This window comes from Cebus imitator, unplaced genomic scaffold (genome assembly GCF_001604975.1).
Source record: "Cebus imitator isolate Cc_AM_T3 unplaced genomic scaffold, Cebus_imitator-1.0 Scaffold721, whole genome shotgun sequence".
Taxonomy (NCBI): domain Eukaryota; kingdom Metazoa; phylum Chordata; class Mammalia; order Primates; family Cebidae; genus Cebus; species Cebus imitator.
In genome coordinates, this window is record NW_016108036.1 from 294249 (window position 1) to 312572 (window position 18324).

General features: G+C 34.8%; 2 pseudogenes across 2 annotated transcripts in view; both read left to right on the plus strand.

Moving 5' to 3' along the window:
• The first annotated feature begins 1783 nt into the window (after positions 1-1783).
• Positions 1784-16235, plus strand: LOC108296526 (annotated as a pseudogene). Its single transcript, XR_005198414.1, has 4 exons — positions 1784-1860; positions 11024-11187; positions 14139-14242; positions 15233-16235. The product of XR_005198414.1 is annotated as a C-type lectin domain family 2 member B-like (transcript).
• A 233-nt stretch (positions 16236-16468) lies between these two features.
• The window catches only part of LOC108296517, a 5496-nt pseudogene continuing 3640 nt past the window's right edge, over positions 16469-18324 (plus strand). Inside the window, exon 1 of the transcript XR_001821897.2 lies at positions 16469-16538. The product of XR_001821897.2 is annotated as a dual specificity protein phosphatase 5-like (transcript). The remainder of the gene's footprint in view (positions 16539-18324) is intronic.

An 18324-nucleotide genomic window follows, 5' to 3' on the forward strand; every position in this document is an offset into this window, starting at 1 on the left:
TATTTTTTTCTTTCAGGTTGAAAAACTTTCTTTAGCATTTCTTATGAGATATGACTGGTGGTGGTGAATACTCTCAGTTTTTGCTTGTCTGGGAAAGGCTATCTCTTCTTCATATTTAAAGGATTGCTTTGTAGGATACAGCGTTCTTAGATGGCAGGTTTTTATTTTTTTCAGCACTTAAGAAAACATCATCTCTGTTCCTCCTGGCCTGTATGGTTTCCACTGAGAAGTCAGTCCACAGATAAATTGGAGCTCCTTTAGGTGTTATTCGCTTCTCTTCTCTTGCTGATTTTAGGATCCTCTCTTTGTCCTTGACATTTGAGAGTTGCATTATTTATTATATGCCTAGGGGTAGTCTTGTTTGGGTTGAAATCTGTTTAGTGTTTTCTGACCTTTATCTACCTGAATATCTCTTTCTCAAGATTTGGAATGCTTTCTATTATTATTCCTTTGAATAGGCTTTCCATCCCTTGCTCTGGCTGGACTGTCTCTTGAACACCAATAATTCTTAGTTGTGATCTTTTGCAGTAATTATTTTATAACATGTAGGCATTCTTCATTCCTCTTTATTCTTCTTTTTCCTTTTCTTGTGTATTTTCAAAAGCCCGTCTATATGCTCATTGATTATTTCTTCTGCTTGATCCATTCTTGTGTTGAGAGCCTCTAATGTAATTTTCAGTTAAGCAAATGTATTTTTCAGTTCCAATATTTCCTTTTGATATTCAAAAAGTATTTCAATCCCTTTGTGAAATTTCCCTGACAAATTTCTGATTTTTTGTGTGTTATTTTAGAGACCACTGAGTTTTCTTAAAACTACTATTTTGAATACTTGGTACAAGTGCTCAAACATTGCCGTCTCATTAACACCTGTCTCTGGTTCCAGCTTTCTCCATTTGAGGATATCACAGTTCCCTGTTTGCTGTTGTTTCTTATGGGTATGCATCTATGTTTTTGTGTTGAAGGATTTTATATGGCTTGTTTTGGTTTATATTGAACATATTTGTTTAAGTGTTCCTTGTAATTTACCTGTTGATTTTTGGGACAGGGGCTATGTTTCTGCCTCCTTTTTATGACTACATGGTACCTTAACCCCTGTTTGCTTTGATCCTAGTAAACAATCAGAGTGCCACCCATACCAAATGGGAGAGGCTCCAAAGTGGATATGCTAGTAGTGTTGGAAGACTGACTAGGATTCCAGCCCACATGACTTGTGGAACAGACCTCCTATAGCATGCTGCTGCTCAGCAGCCCCTCTAAGTTGACAACTTCTTTGGCCAAGTAATAGAGCAGAGTTTCTGGTACTGGGGATGGTATTATTTCCACATCACTTTGTCTCTGCTTGTCCTGAGAGGTATGTCTCTCTTCAGGCATGCCTGATGTTTCTCAAGGGTTAAGGCAGGGGCAAGTTTCCTGCCAGGGAAGTCCAGCTTGTGGGGAAGCTGGTTATCCATCTTAATCTCACATTTTCCAGTATAGGAATGATGTTGCCATGCACTTGGGTACTGGGAAGTTTGCAAGGAGTGGCATCATGGATATGGAAGTCTAATTCTCTTATTATCTGTACAGAGTTTTTTGTTTGTTTGTATTTTCACTTTTCTGGGGCTCCAGGATCTGTCTCTTTCTCATATTTGAGATCTGGGATATTGCTGATGACAATCACAGCACTAATTTGTTGTTGTTGTTGTTTTCTGAAAGTTGGCTTTCATTAAAGCCAACTTACTTCTGTGCCATCATTTTGGAGCCAGAAATCTCTGAAATGTCTTTATTTTTATTTTTTAGGTGTTATGAGCAGACATAAAAAGTGTTTCAAAATGAGTGCTATTTTAATAATAATATCTAATGCTATTACTGTACTAATAGGTAAGTTACATTCTTTATTTTATTTTTCAGGGTATTCTGTATGTGATCCTGTTCCTTTCTGTCTCAATTATGATCTTTTCTTAGTATCTCTTTTCCCATTATTCATAATAACATTTAATTGGTACCAATTAATGCATTTTATTAATTACATGATGAAATGCCAACTAGAATAACCAGCTTAAAGAAGAACATAAATGACTTGGTGGAGCTGAAAAACACAGCACAAGAACTTTGCAAAGCATACACATAGCTGAATTGATCAAACAGAAGAAAGGATAGCAAAGATTGAAGATCAACTAAATGAATAAAACACAAAGGCAAGATTAGAGAAAAGAGTGAAAAGAAATGAACAAAGCCTCCGAAAAATGTGGGATTATGTGAAAAGACCTAATCTACATTGGATTGGTGTACCTGAATGTGATGAGGAGACTGAATCCAAGCTGGAAAACACTCTCCAAGATATTATCCAGGAGAACTTCACCAAGCTAGCAAGTCAGGCAAAAATTCAAATCCAGGAAATACAGAGAACACCACAAAGATATTTCTCAAGAAGAGCAGCCCCAAGGCACATAATTGTCAGATTCACCAGGGTTGACATGAAAGAAAAAATGCTAACGGCAGCCAGAGAGAAAGGTTGGGTTACACAAGGGAAGCCCATCAGACTAACAGTGGATCTCTTGGCAGAAACCCTACAAGCCAGAAGAGAGTGGGGGCCAATATTCAACATCCTTAAAGAAAAAAACTTTCAACCCAGAATTTTATATCCAGCCAAACTAAGCTCCATAAGCAAAGGAGAAATAAAATACTTTAAGACAAGCAACTACTGAGAGATTTTGTCACTACCAAACCTGCCTTCCTTCCTCTTGAAGGAAACATTAAACATGGAAAGGAACAATCAGTACCAGCCACTGCAGAAATGTACCAAATGGGAAAGACCATCAACACAATGAAGAAACTGCATCAACTAACGAGCAAAACAACCAGCTAGTAGCAAAATGGCAGGATCAAATTCACACATAACAATATTAACCTTAAATGCAAACAGGCTAAATGCCCCAATCAAAGACACAGACTGGCAAATTCGATAAAAAGTCAAGACCCATCAGCATACTGTATTCAGGAGACCCATCTCACAGGCAAAGACACACAGAGGCTCAAAATAAAAGGATGGAGGAAGATTTACCAAGGAAATGGAGAGCAAAAAAGAAAGCAGAGGTTGCAATCCTAGTCTCTGATAAAACAGACCTTAAACCAACAAAAATCAAATGAGACAAAGAAGGGCATTACATAATGATAAAAAGATCAGTGCAACAAGAAGAGCTAACTATCCTAAATATCTAAGCACCCAATACAGGAGCATCCAGATACATAAAGTGAGTTCTTAATGGCCCACAAAGAGACATAGACTCTCATACAATAATAGTGGGAGACTTTAACACTCCACTGTCAATATTAGACAGATCAATGAGACAGAAAATTAGCAAGGATATCCAGGACTTGAACTCAGATCAGGATCACACAGACCTAACAGATATATACGGAACTCTCCACCCTAAATCCAAAGAACATACATTCTTCTCAGCACCACATTGCACTTACTCTAAAATTGGCTGCATACTTGGAAGTAAATCACTCCTGAGGAAATGCAAAAGAACAGAAATCATAACAACCAGTCTCTCAGACCACAGTGCAAGCAGTTAGAACTCAGGATTAAGAAACACATTCAAAACCACACAACGACATGGAAGCTGAACAACTCGCTCCTGAATGACTACTGGATAAATAATGATATGAACGCAGAAATAAAGACATTCTTCAAAACCAATGAGAAAAAAGACACAACATGCCAGAATCTCTGGGATGCATTTAAAGCAGTGTCTAGAGGGAAATTTACAGCACTAAATACCCACAGGAGAAGTGAGGAAAGATCTAAAATCAACACTCTATCAACAAAATTAAAAGAACTAAAGGAAAAAGATCAAACAAATACAAAAGCTAGCAGAAGACAAGAAATAACTAAGATCAGAGCAGACCTGAAGGAGATGGAGACACAAAAAACCCTTCAAAAATCAATAAATCAAGGAGCTGGTTTTTAAAAAAAGATCAACAAAATAGATAGAGCACTAGCCAGACTAATAAAAAATAAAAGAGAGAAAAATCAAACAGATGCATGATAAAGGGAATATAACCACTGATTCTACAGAAATGCAAACTACCATCAGAGGTGACTACAAACAACTCTATGCACATAAACCAGTGAATCTAAAAGAAATGGATAAATTCCTGGACACTTACAGCCTCCCAAGACAAAACCAGGAAAAATTTGAATTCCTGAATAGACCAAAAACAAGGTCCAAAACTTAGCAGCAATTAAAAGCCTACCAACTAAAAAAAAGCCCAGGTCCAGATGGGTTCACAGCCAACTTTTACCAGACATACAATGAGGAGCTGCTGAAACATTTTTTCTGAAACTATTCCAAACAATACAAAAGGGGGGAATCCTCCGTAACTCATTTTATGAGACCAACATCATTCTGATACCTCTTAGATGCAAAAATCTTCAATATAATCGCAAACTGATTGCAACAGCACATCAAAAAGCTTATCCATCACCATCAAGCAGGTTTCACCCCGGGATGCAAGGCTGGTTCAACATACACAAATCTATAAATGTAATCCATCACATGCGGAACCAAAGACAAAAACCACATGATTATATCAACAGATACAGAGAAGGCCTTTGACAAAATTCAACAGCACTTTATGCTAAAAACTCTCAATAAACTAGTTATCGATGGAATGTATGTCAAAATAATAAAAGCTATCTATGACAAACCCACAGCCAATATCATAGTGAATACGCAAAAACTGGGAGTATTCCCTTTGAAAACTGGCACTAGACAAGGGTGCCCTCTCTTACCGTTCCTATTCAACATAGTATTGGAAGTTCTAGCCAGAGCAATCAGGCAAGAAAAAGAAATAAAGTGTTTTCAATTAGGAAAAGAGGAAGGCAAATTGTCTCTATTTGCAGACTACATGATTGTATATTTAGAAGACCTCATCATCTCAGCTCAAAATCTCCTTAAACTGATAAACAACTTCAGCAGTCTCAGGATACAAAATCAATGTGCAGAAATCACAAACATTCCTATACACCATTGACAGACAGAGAGCCAAATCTTGAGTGAACTCCCATTCACCACAATTGCTACAAAGAGAATAAAACACCTAGGAATACAACTAGCAAAGGATGTGAAGGACCTCTTCTTTCATGCTCATGGAATGTTTTTTCATCTGTTTGTGTACTCTCTTATTTCCTTGAGCAGTGGTTTGTAGTTCTCAATATCATGAAAATGGCCATACTGCCCAAAATAATTTATAGATTCAATGCTATCCCCATCAAACTACCATTGACCTTCTTCACAGAACTGAAAAAAAAATCTTAAACTTCATATGCAGCCATAAAAGTGTCCACATTGCCAAGACAATCCTAAGCAAAAAGAACAAATCTGGAAGCATCACATTACCTGACTTCAAACAATACTAGAAGGCTACAGTAATCAAACAGCATGGTACTAGTATCAAAACAGAGATATAGACCAATGGCACAGAACAGAGGCCTCAGAGACAATGCCACACACCTACAACCATCTGATCTTTGACAAACCAGTCAAAAACAAGCAATGGGGAAAGGATTCCCTGTTTAATAAATGGTGTTGGGAAAACTAGCTAACCATGTGCAGAAAGCTGAAACTGGACCCATTCCTTACACCTTACACAAAAATTAACTCCAGATGGATTAAAGTCTTAAACATAAAGCCTAACACCATAGAAACTCTAAAAGAAAATGTAAGCAGTACCATTCAGGTCTTAGGCATAGGCAAGGACTTCAGAACTCAAACACCAAAAGCAATGACAACAAAAGCCAAAATAGACAAATGGGATCTGATTAAACTTAAGAGCTTCTGCACAGTGAAAGAAACAATTATGAAAGTAAACTGGCAACCAACAGAATGGGGAAAAAATTTTGCAAGCTACCTATCTGACAAAGAGCTAATATCCAGAATCTACAAAGAACTAATACAAATTTACAAGAAACAATCAACCCCATCAAAATGTGGGCAAAGGATATGAACAGGCACTTTTAAAAAGACATTTATGTGGCCAACAAACATGAAAAAATGCTCATCATCACTGATCATTAGAGAAATGCAAATCAAAGCCACATTGAGATATCATCTCATGCCAGTTAGAATGTTGATCATTAAAACATCTGGAGACAAGAGATGCTGGAGAGGATGTGGAGAAATAGGAACACTTTTACACTGTTGGTGGGAGTGTAAATTAGTTAAAGCACTGTGGAAGACAGTATGGCGATTCCTCAAGGATCTAGAAATAGAAATACCATTTGACCCAGCAATCCCATTACTGGATATATATCCAAAGGACTATATATTGTTCTATTATGAAGACACATGCACAGGTATGTTCATTGTGGCACTGTTTATAATAGCAAAGACTTGGAACCAACCCAAATGCCCATCAAGGATAGACTGGATAAAGAAAATGTGGCACATATTCACCATGGAGTACTATGCAGCCATTAAAAAGCATGAGTTCATGTCCTTTGCATGGACACTGATGAATCTGGAATCCATCATTCTCAGCAAACTGACACAAGAACAGAAAACCAAGCACTACATGTTCTCACTCATAAGTGGGTGTTGAACAATCAGAACCCATGGACACAGGGAGGGAAGCATCACACACTGGGGTCTGTTGGGAGGTTGGAGGCTAGGGGAGCAATAGCAGAGAGTGGGGCAGTTAGGGAGGGATAACATTAAGAGAAACATCTAATGTAGGTGACAGGGAGATGGAGGCAGCAAACTACCATGGCATGTGTATACCTATGTAGCAATCCTGCAGGATCTGCACCTGTACCCCAGAACTTAAAGTATAATTTAAAAAATAAATAAATAAATAATCTAAACTAAAAAAAATTATTTTTAGCTGGTTGTTGTACAAAAGCAGAAGATAAGCTGTTGGTCCAAGGCTGTTTTAGCAGGTGTTTACTATAGTGCATCCACTGTTATGTACATACCATCATATATGTCTTTTATATACCACCATATATATCTTTTCACTTCTGATCAACATTTGGATTGTGCCACATTTTGACTATTGCAATTTGGGTGATTTTGAACAACTGCATATTTTATATTTTTTGTCTTTTAATGAATACTGGATATAACATGATATTTACTTATAAGAAGAATTATTAAGCACAGAATATTCATAGATTAACCCAAATATGATTTACCATAAATAGTAGATAATCTCAGCAGAAGTGTATGACAATGCCAATAGTTTCATGCCATTTATTACTTTATTGTTGGTTTTATCAATTTTTGCCATTCTGATAAGTGCATGTTACCCAATTTTGGCTTTGACGGTTTTCTGATGCTCAGTGCTGTTCAGTACCTCATAATTACTGTTGATTTAGATGCAATATTTTTATGGGAATGTTTAAATACTTTGCCCATATTTTAGTGTGTTAGCTACCTTTTTCTGCTTGGTTCATAAGAGTATAAGAATTCTTTAATATTCTAGATGAGACTGTAGTTTAGAGGTATTGCCAATATCTTTTTTAACTATGAAGCTTAAGTTTACTCTCTTTATCATGCCTTTTAATCAACAGAGCTTCTGAATTTTAAAGTAGTGTAATTGTGTCCTTGTCTATTGTCACTATAACTATATTTTTCATTCTAAGAAATTCACTTCACTTCAAAGACATAAAAATATTTTTGTACGGTTTCTACTTTCCTTTCACTTTCCAAAACATAGTCGTCTTAAAGGTAAATTTTATAAATATTAAGAGAGAGAGATTAGCATGCATTTTTCCCATTTAGGTAATCTTTCAACCTGAAACAACTTACCAACAAGACAATGCTTTCCCAACTTCACCACAGTTGGTCTTTGTCATCAACCAACTGTGTAGCTGAAGATCATTTTTGCTAAAATTTTATTATATTAAGCTACTCGATTTTATCTATCTTTGTATCTGCATCATTTTGTCTTAATAGAGCAGTCTTGATGTCTGGTTGTTTAAATCTTTTAAAAGTTTTATTTTTTTCTTCAAGTTTGCCATGGAGCATTTTAGATCCTTTATGCCGCCATATAAATTATCTGTAATTTTGATTGAGATTTCAATATACGATAGTCAATTTTCATGGAATCATTATCTTAATATTGAATGATACATTTAAAATATTCATTTGGTGTTCCATAATTTCTGCCAGCAATTTTTTATAGCTTTCAGAATAGATTTCACACACATCATTTTCAGAATTTATTTTAAAAAGACTCAGTACTCTATAATGCAATTGTAAGTAGCGTAGAAGTATTTTTATTAACTCTATTTTCCTATTCAGTCTGTTACTGGCATATAAAAACTGTCTATATGTATTTAATATATATCTATGTGAGCCTCATATAGCAAATTTGCTATAGTTAACTATTCATTTTCATAAATTTTCTTCAGTTTCTTTTGCAGGTTCTATGTAAAAATTTAGATTATCTCCCAATAATGATTGTTTTCCTTATTCTGTTGGAATCCTTAGGCCTTTTTTTTCGTTGTATTCCCTTATTTTACCGGCTACAGCTTCCAGTACAAGGTTGAGCATAAGTAGTGACAGCTTACATGTTTGTCTCACTCTGAATATCAATGAAAACATTTTTAATATTTCCCAGATTAAAGATAATCTCTTTACTTCTCTTTAATTTAAATATCAAATGCTTTATCTTGATCTATTGAGATATTTATCTCTTTTTTCTGCTAATAGGTTGAACTACACAGATTTTATATTAAGATAAGCTTCAATTTTTGTGATAGATTCAACTTGATCATAACCTATTAACCTTTTAACATTTTTCAATTAACTGAATAGTATTTTGTTTAAGATATATGCACAAAATTTTTATAGAAATTCTATATTTACTTTCTATTTTACTTTCTTCATAAGAGATTGACTTATAATTTCTCTTTCTTTTAATACTATTGTCAGGTATTGATGTGATTATAATGGCTTCTTAAATTGGGTTGGAAAGTATTGCCTCCCGTCTTATTTTCTGAAAGAGTGTGTATAACGTTGGTGTTATGCCTTTCCTAAATGATTAGAAATATTTCTACAGAAGCCATCTGGACTGGGAGATTTCTTTAGTGTAATTTTTTAAATTAAAGATTTAATTTTTTAATAAGATATAGTATTTTTTAGATATACTACTTTTATCTTGTCGGTTATGTTAAACTGTGTTCTAGAAATTTTTCTACATTTTCATTATTTGTGTTGCTAATTTGTGTTTTTACTCTCACTTTTAAATTGTTTTAAATCAGTTTTTCTAGTGATCAATCTTATTTTAGAGTATTCAACAAAGGTCATCTTATGACTAAAATTTTTTTCTGTTTGGCATTAACTTTTTATTCAATTGGTTTCTGTTCTTTTTGTTTTTTAAATTGTGTCTTTCTACTTTGGTTTTATCACTATTATTAACTTTGTAAGATAGAATAATTATCATTTCAAAAGTCTTAATCATTTCAGAAACATAAATTTAAGGCAGTAAATTTTTCTTTAAGCTTTAAGAGAGTTGCTGCATCTCACAAGTTTAGTTGCATCCTGTAAGTATGGATGCTACAGTGTTTTGAGACCATGGAAGACAGACAGGATTTTAATGTAAAAGATTATGGTCAATGCAAAATTTGTATATCTATCATATGATAGGTTGAAAAAATTTTATGTCTTGTCATGTTAGGTCAAATGACAGTAGTTGAGGATTTATTAGGGCATTTATATTCCTTTCAACTTCAACTTCAGTGATGTGTAGGCCTTCCTGGAGCCACCAGAATTATTCTACTTGTGTAGGTCACCTTTACCATTTCTAGGTAAATGAAATAAAATAAATCCTAGCATTATCTAAGAGTAATACAAACACTAATTTTTATTACACAGTATATGAGAGATATATATGCACATGTGTGTATATAGATATATACACACTTATCTGTACACATACATATATACATATATATACACACACACTGTGTATGCATATAAAATTTTATCTTATATAGACCTTTGGCCCCAGATGACTATAGGTGATAATTCAACTAATTATTTTGCCACTGTGCTCCACTGTCATCAGCATCCTGGTTCTTTTTTTCTTTTTTGTAAAATAGGCTTTAAACCAAATCAGCATCCTATTTCTAACTGGTAGTTGGATCAATGCCTTTAAAGTGAATACATAAAAACTAACACCATATCTCATCCTCAAGGTCTGTTTCCTTAGAATTATGTTTGGTACCAAAAACTGATTCAGTCTGGGTGTGTTCCAAAAAACAAACACATATTGTGAGAATAAGGCTTTAATATAGAAATTAGGGATAACATGAATGTGGGAAGTTCTGGGACTGATGCATAACTGAAGACTGGGGCTGTGTAGCTGAAAGAGAAATGATGACTAATAATATTCGCATAATGCATTAACGCATTTGGAAGAAAGCCTAAGAAGCTAACAAAACTGCAATACAGGAACACATAGAAAGACCTGTGAAGTTCCTATGCTCATGGTCTACAGAAATTATACCTTCTTCTTTACTTCCAAATCTCATGCAAGTTCCATTCATTGGCTAGCAGAAGGCTATACAGTGATGGTGATACCTAGCTGACAACAAACAATCCAACTTACTTTGTATTTTGTTTTATTATTTTTGTGACTTCTTTGTAGATTAAATCATGTATCTAGATTCATGACTGATTAATACAAATTATTATTTGGATTACTCTTAGATAATGCTAGAATTTCATTTTATTTTATTTACCCAGAAATGGAAAGGGTACCCTACTCAAGTAGAATAATTCTGGTGGCTTCTGGAAGGCCTATATATCACTGAAGTTGAAGTTGAAAGAAATATAAATGCCGTGATATATCCTAAACTACTGTCATTTGACCTAACATGACAAGACATAAAATTTTTTCAAACTGTCACGTGATAGTTATACAAATTCTATAGTGACCATAATCTTTTACATTAAAATCCTGTGTCCAGTGATCTCAAAATACATATTATTCTATATGGTCCTAAGATATGCATTTGTCTCATTTTCAGTTAAACTAACTCCAGATTCTCAAAGATTTTGCCCATATGATTGGATTGGTTTCCAAAACAAATGCTATTATTTCTCTAAGGAAGAAGGAGATTGAAATTCAAGTAAATACAGCTGTTCCACTCAACATACTGACCTAACTAAAATTGACAGCAAAGAAGAAATGGTAAGTAATTTACGATACATTCTTTGTGAATTATCTTGAGTTGGAACATTAGAAATATTCAAATACCATTAAAATTTTGAAGTCTTTTTACTCATGCCTATCTATGCAGAATATTGAAGGTGTTCAGAATATGCCATGTGACATAAAGGTGAAAAACCTAGTGATACTTTGTTTGAAGAATGTAAGACTGACATCAAGTAGTAGACTTAGTAATTATCTTTGTATTTTAAAGAGTGTACACAGAAGATAATGTTTGGAAACACTTTAAGAGCCAGTACTCTGCCAAGAAAGGAAAATTGTCTGAGGAAGGAGGGGCTTCTCCATTCTACTTCCTGAGAGAAACTTTGCCCTGACTTCCCCATTTTGTTTTGCTGCCTGTCTCTGAGGTCCCATGCAGCTTCCATTGGAACCCTTTCCACCAGTAATGCAATAAAGAGGAAAATCAAAAGTTTCCTCCTACACCAGAGTATAAATTTTCAGTGAGAATGACCATGTCTTCTCTGAAATTTTATCCTTATTGTTGCTGCACAAAATCAGGTACAAATGAAAAGTCTAATGAATCCTTGTTGAATAAATTTTGATTTACATGACAAAATCTTGATGAGTAAAGAGATTCTCCAAGAACTTTAAAACGGGATTATAAAACCACACCTCTGCATTTGTGAAATTTGTTTTTTCCCCTAGTGACTTATGTTGTAAACATACATTTTTACTTACCTTTGTTTGGGCTCTTTAAGAATGAAAAGAAAATATGAGAAGTAGTATAGCTTGATTAAAAATATTTTTTTGCAAATAATTTGTTATTGAGAAGTGTTTTAATGAAAAGCAGGATAGCACAAGAGTCCACATTGTTAAAAGACAGTTGTGTGTTGCCTTTGTGGTGAACAAAGTTTATTTATGCAATCTGCCTGAAGATCAGTTCAAATTTAAATGCATGTGAATCAGGCGGGGCCAGTTTATAGGTCAGTGCAAGGAAACAAAACTATTTTGCAAGAAACAAAAGGTAATAAAATGTTGAAACCTAGATGGATTAGGAGTAGATACTGTAAATCAAGAACTAAGCTGCAAGCTTAACATCATAGGGCTTCTTTAGTCAATAGTGTTGCTGCTGAATTTTGCAAGACTTTTGAAAATGAACATTCTGAGAAATCCTCTGTTTCTTAGAGTTTCTTTTGGTGGGAAAAAATCCATACAAGCAACAAGATGGAAAAATAATGAATGTTAATAAAAGGAAAGATGAAGAAATGTAAAGACAATCAATATTCAAATAAGTATATTCACTCTAGGAATATTGTCAGCGAAGACTGACTAAGTAGTGAGGATCACAGAATGTAAAGACCAGGGGTACACAAAAATAATTTGTTTTAAACCTAAGAGAAATCTTCAAATGTATCAGGGAAGAATGCTTGTATTGTTTGGATGAAGAAAAAACATTGATCATAAAATATCCTAATACATTTTGAAGATCACGGGTAACTACTATGTAATATATACACTGGCAAAATCTAAGTGACAAACAGAGTGAAGTAAAGCTGTCTGTGGAGTGGAGAAGAAATTTACATGAGAATTTTAATGGATTATTTAAAATAGTTTAAATGTACATTTTAATTACAAAATAATACGAGATAAAGTTTGTCTTACAAAATACTTTTATATCTATTTCCACCTATTTAGAATTATTTCACTTCTAACAAAAGGCTAAAATGGGGCAAGCTTTTATTGAGCAAATAATGTTAACATTTTTCACAGAGCAGGCTTAGGAAATCTCCCAGTTCTCCGTCACCAAGACCACTCAAGCTCTCTCCTGAAGCCTTTCCCGAAGTTCTTTCCTGAGTCTAGACTATGAATCACCCTCTTTTCCTTGGGCATCTGCATTTACATGGACTATTCTACTCCTCTCTTGGAGCACATCCTGTATCAAAGTTTCCCTTAAAGACTCATTTTTTTTTCTGTAAATTCCAATTTCACATTGTCTTCATTACACTCACAACTTCTCCATATCTAGTAGAATATTTTCTAACATTATGTTTGCATTATTTTCCTCACTATAAATGAAGGCCTTTGAACGTACGACAGTGTTTTTATTAATCGGTTTATTTGTAAATCCAAACTTGGCCCAACTAATTAATTTTTTAATTGGTTTATTCAATGCTGTGAAGATGGTGTATTAAAACGCCAAAAGCTACAAGTTTCACTGTTGGGGTAGATGGGATTTGACCATAGTGTTGTGATTTGGCCTAACTCCTTTATATTTATCTTAAATTCAAAAGTAGAGTGATACAATGTGAAGCTTGTAATTTCCAAGCTATTTAGCAGCAGAGTAGCCTCAAGGACTTTCTCATATAATTCTATGATTAAAGAAAAAAGTCGAGGGTATTAGTAAGTTAAAAAATACATCAGCAGGAGAAATGTCAGGAAAAAAATTGTATTTATTTCTAAATGATGTATTTGGAAATGTAAATGTTTAGCAGAAAAATAAAATTTGATAATTAGATTATAAAGAAACTGGATATATGAGGGTGTGTGTGTGTGAGTGTTTACATATATAGTTTGGGGAGATAAACTGAAGTAAGACAGAACACTAAAATGTTTACTGGGAAGTGGGCAAATAGTATAAGCAAATATTAGAAATGCTATGCAAAGGCTCAATTTCAAACCTTGGCTTTCTTGTGGCTTAGTTTGAAAATTGTGAAGGAATAGATATTCAAATTGAAAATTTATCAATTTAGAATCATATCTAAAGAAAACATATCTCACGTATTTGTTTCACAAATCAGAAAACTGAAGGTCAGAGAAAAAATAATTTTTAAAAACTCCATAGTTATTTTCTAGTGAGGCCAGGAGTTGAACAGTTGTTGCCTTGCACTTCACAACCTACAAAACAAGAGGTACACAATAGGTTGTAGTAAAAATTGACATGTATGATTTTGAAATTAATTTTGTTTCTAAAGCATTTTCTTAGGCGGTACAAACACAGTTCTGATCACTGGATTGGGCTGAAGATGGCAAAAAATCAAACAGGACAATAGGTAGATGGAGCTAAATTTAACAAATCATGAGTTTCTTTCTTTCTGGAATCACTTAAATTTAGATAGTGCAGCCTTCTCTAGGACTTATCCTTTAGCTAAATTTCTCTAGAGCCCAATATTTTTGTACATGTTAGTAAGATGAAGGAGACATTGCGTATATATTGAGATTTATTTAAGGAGTCAATCATGAAGGTTGGAAATTAAGATAAAAGGGAACAAACCTCCTTGTTGGCTATTTCAAAAATAAAGACCTGAGATTCATATACACAACCACCTCCACCCCAATTTAAACTTTTGTCTGATTATAAACTATCTTGTCCAATTATATGCCTCTTCTTTAAACTTTTTATTGCCTATTTTCTGATATCTTTTACAGGTCAATTTCAATTTGATGTTCATTTTAATCTGGTTTCACTTGCAATTTCACTATTACGCAATTTGTCCTGGGCTTCATACCTTAGTGTTATAATTTGGAAAATGTGTGTACACACCCTAAATGGTGACTCTCAGTCACTCAGCCACTTAGTTTATGTTAGAGTTTCTCAACAGAAACACTACTGATATTTTGTGCTGAATACTTCTCTGTCATAGAAAAGGGGTACTTTTCTTTGTGCATTGTAGGATGTAGGCAGCATCCCTGGATTCTACCCACTAAATGACAGAAACTATCCACCCTACTCAACCTCTTCCTCCACTTGTGACAATAAAAAACATCTCCAGATATTGTCAACTGTTTCTTGGAAGCAAAATCACTCCTAATTGAAAACCATTGGTTTATATGATCTGGTACCTCCACTGATTACATGTAACTAACCTAATGCCAGTTTAACATATACAAATTCTTGGAAAAGAAACTCTTTTGATCCCAACTAGTATAGGTATCTCAACACTAGCAAGAGAGAACTGTGCCAGAGCACACCTTTCTGCACTTTAGACAAGTAGAATTTTTGTTTAAAGCTGTCAGTGGGCAAGGAAGAAATCACGTGACTACATAATGGCTAATCCCTTTGTTGCAGGTTTGTCGTGAAAGGGAGGGAAGAATGTGCCTACCTCAGTGATGATGGTACAGCAACAGCTAGATGCTACACAGAAAGAAAATGGATTTGCAGGAAAAAAATACACTAAGTTAATGTCTTAGATAATAGGGCAACAAAAAGTAAGATTATTAAGGATGAAACAAACAAAGTTTTTTTTTAATTAAACAAAGTTGAAGTTTTGTATCTGTCTGGTTAATTTATTCTTATGAATCAGGCTACACATAAAACTCACTTCAAACACTGGCAAAAATGGTTACAGGTATTCTGCTGAGTTTGTTTTTTTTTTAACTTTAAGCCAGAAAATGATTTTGGAGATCAAGGATAGACATGGCACTTTTTGACAGGACTGTCATGTCTGAATTTGAAACAATTTGAGTACCAGAATAGGAGATTATAACCTATTGAACAAAATGTAAAACTGGGAGTCCACAAAGATATAACTGGAAAGATGAAGTACCTTCTGACAGAGCAAGAATTGCACTGAACAACGTCACACAGACAATGGCTATTTTATTCAAGACTGTTACCACAGGGAAAAGTCTGAACTAAAATTTTAGTTCAGTCTGAATTAAATCTGCCAAAACAAAATGGGGTGGGGCATTAAGAATGAGGATGAAGAGGAGCTCATATACCATCCGCATTTGCTAATTGGATTTACCCAAAAGAAAATTAAACTTTCTTTGATCTGTAAAAATTGATGAAACAAATGGGGTCATTCTTGTCATATGCAACTAAAACACAGTGGACAGGCCAGGGGAAAAAGGCACTCAGGGCACATAGCATTGCTTCAAAAATGTAATTTTCTACAAACCTAGCTGCTAAAACTGCCTGTTGTAGCCTAAAACCAGTTTTACCTAACAGTAGCTAAAATAACTTGCTGTGACTGCAAGACTGGTTTTACCCACCACTGTCACACACCAATCAGAACTTGCCAGCTCCTCGAAACTTTACTAGAGCCAGTAAACTTTCTTTCAAAACAATACATAACTTTCTTCTTTAAATAACACCTCCAATCTTTGTTTTCTTCTTTAGACAAACCAAAGACCCCCTGGTCCCTGCATTTATGCCAAATTACAATTTGCACCTCTCTAATAAAACATTTTAAATGCAGAGATCTGTCTCTATATTTTATTTTGATTTTGACCTACTTGGTGTCCAGCTGTGTTCCAAAGGATTCAGATTGGGAGAATCACTGGTCCACAGCGCTAGGGCATGATGTACTCACACAGGGGCTCATTGACTCTCATGACTGCACTGCTTCTGCAACTTGCCTCATTTCTTCCTGGTGAGTCTCTTGGACTCAACTCCCAATTTTAGTTAACTTCTGTTTTATTTGGATTTTGGTTGGAGATGTCTTTCTCCCTCTGATTGGAAGATCTCCTGTTAGGGAGAACTATTTTCCTCCTGGCAGATCTCAGCTATGAGGTCTGGGTGACAGGATTTCTCTTTTCAGGTTAAAGCCTCTACAAAAGCATTTTTCTTTTTTCCTTCATTTGGAGAAGGCAGCTGATCTTCCTTCTTGGGTTTATTTGGCTTTTTCATAATCAGTGCTTGCATTTAATTGGCATTTGTGTATTTGGCATTAAACAAAATCACCTAGATAAATCTAGTTACAAATGGATTCTCAAAGTTTAAAGGCATGCCGACATATTTTCTGGGACTCCAACTGGTAACATATTCAAATATTGCAGAGATCCTTCAACAGTCTATTCTTAAATCTAAACTAAAAGACCACAACTATAAAATTATGTACTCCAAATAAGCCTCATCTCTTAATTGAGTGCCTTGCTACAAAACAGTATCTCAAAGCTAACTGACACGCTTTCCTCTCCAGGCCTTTCCCCTTGTCTTATAATTCCTCCTCTTTATCTTTCTCTAAGCTAAATTTTTTTTCCAAGCTCCTCAAATATTCTGGCATACTGCTTATGTAAGCAGAAACACTTGAGGCCAGGCACAGTGGCTCACACCTGTAATCCCAGCACTTTGGGAGGCCGAGGCGGCCAGATCACCATATCAGGATATCGAGACCATCTTGGCCAACATGGTGAAACCCCTCTCTACTAAAAATACAAAAATTAGTCAGGCATGGTGGTGCATGCCTGTAGTCCCAGCTAGCCTGGAGGCTGAGGCAGGAGAATCACGTGAACCCAGCAGGCAGAGGTTGCAGTGAGCAGAGATCGCACCACTGCACTCCAGCCTGGTGACAGAGGGAGACTGTCTCAAACAAAATAAACCAAACCAAAACAAAAACACTTAAACACTTGAAAGAAAATAAAAAATAAAATCATTTTTACTTTTATGCTGTTTCTTAAAAGCAAAAGGTGAAATTCCCATGTAAAAGACACCTTTCTTGTTCCAAAAGGAATGGCAACATTATTATGGCCGAAGACAAGTAGTTGAGACCAAGAAAATAGTGTATGAACCTTGTTACAATCTTCTGGGGGGCCTCCTCACATAATTGAGTCACATTCTGAAAGTTTATTCCTTGTCTGATCCAGAATGTTGGTAACTGACTCAACTGTCTGTCTCCAAAATTTGGTTCACAGCCTTTGTAAAACTGCTTCTTGACAAAGCCAAACTAAAAGAAAAGAAAACTTAAGGTTTAGGCTTATCCCATTTTGTCAAAGAAAAAAAAAGATTTAGATTCAAATGTTTTTAATCAACTGATGAGTTAATATGTTTTACTATTTTATGACTAAACTCTAAGCTCTAAGGTCTCTTTCTATGGATATATGTTTAGAAGTGTTTCTACATATGTACATATATTACGTTATATATTAAGTCTAAATGATAAAAGGCACTGTCATTGGCCAGAAATTTCTTTAAAAATTTTATTAGGATAAATGGGCATGCATATAAAATACATTTTAATTATGCAAATGTTTTATTTAGTTCACATGACTTAAATAAACTTCAAATAAATAGTTTTTAAGTTGTTAATAAAATAAAATTAGACATGGCTGGGCGCGGTGGCTCAAGCCTGTAATCCCAGCACTTTGGGAGGCCGAGGCGGGTGGATCACGAGGTCAAGAGATCGAGACCATCCTGGTCAACACGGTGAAACCCCGTCT